Here is a 3591-nt window from a genome sequence, read left to right as displayed (position 1 = left end):
ATGTATGTGTGAGTATGTGTGTGAGACAGTGTGAGTGTGTGTGTAAGACACAGTGTGTGTGCAGGCCTATGCTTGTGTATGAGGCAGTGTGTGTCTGTTCACATATGTATGTGTATGAGACAGTGTGTGTGTCAGCCTATGTGTTTGTGTGTGTGTCTGTCTGTGTGCCTGTCCGTGTACGTGTGTGTATGTGAGACAATGTGAGCGTGTGTGTGGAGAGGATCAGACACCAGCTTTGGGGAGGCCGGGTCCAGTCAGCTGGGACCAGAGGTCTCAAGAGGCCTGTGGTGAGCAGGCTGGATGGGGGGCTGGGGGCAGGTAGGGAGGTGGGGGGGTGGGGGGGTGGGGAGGTGGGGGGCTGGGGGCAGGTAGGGAGGTGGGGGGGTGGGGGGGGGAGGTGAGGGGGTGAGGGAAGGTGGGGGGTTGAGGAGGGCCCCGGAGCGTCCTGAGGCGCAGACGTCCTCCCCCCACCCCACGGCCGCAGCGGGAAACCGCTGCACACAGACCCCCCTCCAGTGGTCAGGAATCTGGTCTCCATGTGTCCACATTCTGCTCTTCGCCACCCTCCAACCCTGCCTGGAGCCCCGACTTTCTCACGTGTGAAATGGGGCTACTACCAACTGCAAATTGGACACAAGCCACAGGAGGACTGGATGAGACGGAAAATGCCTGGCACGGGGCTTTGCTGGGGAGAAGCGCTTTACCATCAGTGAGAGCTGCTCTCTACAGAGCTCTCGGTGTGTATCACCTCTTTGCATCACGTATACAATGTCTGTAACTGCAAATCAGTGCCTGTCTCTATTTTTCTTCAAAATTGAAGAAATGATATTTTATTGAGATATAATTGATGTTTAAAAATTTTTTACTGAAGTACAGTTCATTTAAAAGCATATCGTTTTTAACTTTCCTCTCGCTCGTAGGTGGTCCTGGTGTGTTGGAAATGTTCAGCCTTGTGCAGACCTGACCTCTGTGCTCCCTGTGCTAAAACACTGTTTTGATCGACCTCTGGATGCCTTGACTTATTGGCTTTGAATTGATCTATTGATTTAATAAAAGTCATTTTTCATGGTCACTGGATCTGGATAAAGAGTCAGTTTAGCTCCGGTTTGGCCAACGTCATCAATAATAGATGTTTTGCTGATTCTGTTGGGTGATTCATTTCCATGGCATAAACACAGGAAACCTCTGTCAATGTCACGGCACCGGTATCTGTGCACAGAACCAGAGCCCCCGCCCCGTCCAGCGGATCCCGTCCACCCGCGCTCTTCATGTTTGGGAGTAGCTACTTCTCTTCGCTTCATCTCAGGAAGGGCCCCCAACCAACCACTCTCCTGAGGGCAGAGGCCTGCGGGGCTGGGGTCAGCGGAGCCCAGGGCGATGAGGCCACCCTCCCTGCCTGCAGCTCCTTCCACGCCCCTCGGCCCAGTGACCGGCTGAGTAAGCGCCCTTCTGGCAGGCCAGCACCTCATTGAGAAACAGTGGAAATGAGGTCATCAGCAGTGGAGATTCACTTCCTCTGTACATTTGCAGCCAAGCAGGAAAAAAAGAAAAGAGCTACACGTTAAGCCCGAGGGTGTCGGAAGGCCATCATGATTTTTGTTCTTGCTAACAAAGCCCAGAGCGCACGTGCCTCACAGATGTGCAGAGCGACACAGATGCACACACCAGCCGCAGGACACCTGCTGTCCTAGCTCTGTCCACCCGGAATCCGCTGTCCAGCCAGGTTCCCGGAAGTATGGCCACGAGGAGACAATGCCTCCGGGTCTCAGGTCCAGGAGCTGGTGGAATTTTGTGCTTCTAAAGCCTTTAGTCCCAAATCTCAAGGGTTTGTTTTTGTTTTTTTTTTTTAAACTTTTTATTTTATATTAGAGTAGAACCAAGTAAAGTCTGCAGGAGGGCATGGCAACCCACTTTGGTATTCTGGCCTGGGGAATTCAATGCACTGAGCAGCCTCATGGGCTACAGTCCATAGGGTCGCAGAGAGTCGGACAGGACTGCAGCGACTGAGCAGGCATGGCCAATTAACAAGGTTGTCATAGTTTCAGGCAGACAGAAAGCGACTCAACCGTACATATACATCTATCCAGTCTTCCCTAAACCCCCCTCCCTTCCAGGCTGCCACATAACACTGAGCAGAGTTCCCTGTGCTGCCCAGCAGGTCCTTGTTGGTCATCCATCTTGAATACAGCAGTGTGTACATGTCCATCCCAAACTCCTGAACTATCCCTTCCCCCTGTTCCTTCCCTCTTGGCAAACCCTAAGTCCATTCTCTAAGTCTGTACCACATCTCGAGGTTCTGTGCACAGCTCCTGCCAGGGGTGGCCGGGCTGGGAGCTTCATGCCAACGCGGCATGTACTTTGGGGAAATGAAAGTTGGCCTCCAAGAATCAAAAAATAGGAAATGAATCTAGCTGGCTGCGTGGGTTCTTCACCCCTTCACAGCCTGGGTGCTGCCCCCGGGCACCGTCTAGACCCTCCCGTGCGGCTGCGAGACCAGTCGTCCTGTGTCTGGCACGTGTTTTCCGTGAGGCAGACCGGTGTCTGGGAACCACAGCCAGGAAACACACGAACGAGGGTCTGATTTCCCTCCTGGCCCCCAGCAGTGAACGGTTTCAGCTGAAAGGAAGAACGGCACTTTCTTTCTCATGACATTTTGAGGGTGAAAATGTCTCCTGGAGGCACTTCCTCACAAGGAGGATCTCCAGTCCTGAAATGCTGACCCACGTGAATCCCGTTTAAAGCTCTCGCTGCCCCCAAAGTTCCTGTACTGACATCTTCTATTTCCCCCTTTCTCACAGCTCTAGTCTTCTCCATGGAAAAGAAAGCTACTTCTCTTAATAATTAATTACGGGAGCTATTTAAGGCATTTGGAGTTCTAATCAGAAACCTCAGCCTTATCACTTTTTACCAAAGTGAGCTCCATTATTAGTTGATTTCCACTGGTCTGAAACTTAAAGAAAACCTGATGAAATATTCCTCTGAGCCTGAATTTAAGCTCCGTAACAATTTTTGACTCTGCAAAAAAAAAAAAGTCCCTTAATAATTATATAGGGAGTTGCTAATAGTTCACACCCTCACATTCCTGAAATTCCTATGCAAATTACATAAACGGAGCCCAAGTGCAGTTGCAGAATTGAATATGCAGGCTTTATTATCACGCTAGTCTCCCCTGGACTCAGAGAAGACTCTGGTTCATTCTTGCTTCAGAGATTCTGACTATGGCCATGTTTCCAATCCCAGGATGGAGAGTGTATGGTTAGCTGTTTTGTGTCCAACCCCCCGCCCTCCAAACCTCCACTTCCTCCAGCTCCCCAAACCCTTGAAATCTTCTGGAAGAAAAGTACAGGCTGAAATCCATTCTTGAAGATGCTTAAAAAGGGTCAAGAGTTCTGGTTCATGAGATGTTTCTTAGATGTCTAACCTTTGTTTTGCAACATATTTGGGTATAGGATTGTGTCTAATTTTCACTCAGAGGGTGTTACAGAGAAGGAAAGCAAAGAGGTGAACTGAAATTTGTTTATTTTAATTAGAAAAAGATTCTTCATTTTCCAAGGCTTTGCCACAGCAGTGAATTTAATAGTATATAATTAA

The 3591-nt window shown here is 49.8% G+C and overlaps 1 long non-coding RNA gene across 1 annotated transcript; it reads left to right on the top strand.

The window, feature by feature from the left end:
* Positions 1 to 438: 438 nt before the first annotated feature.
* Positions 439 to 1073, top strand: LOC147366457 (uncharacterized). The gene is made up of 2 exons (XR_015132264.1): positions 439 to 737; positions 921 to 1073. It is a non-coding gene; the product is annotated as an uncharacterized LOC147366457 (long non-coding RNA).
* The last annotated feature ends 2518 nt before the right edge of the window (positions 1074 to 3591 follow it).

This window comes from Bos grunniens, chromosome 9 (genome assembly GCF_055505025.1).
Source record: "Bos grunniens cultivar Pamir isolate PY7600 chromosome 9, Bosgru_T2T1.0, whole genome shotgun sequence".
NCBI lineage: Eukaryota > Metazoa > Chordata > Mammalia > Artiodactyla > Bovidae > Bos > Bos grunniens.
This window is presented reverse-complemented; position numbering and strand designations above follow the sequence as displayed.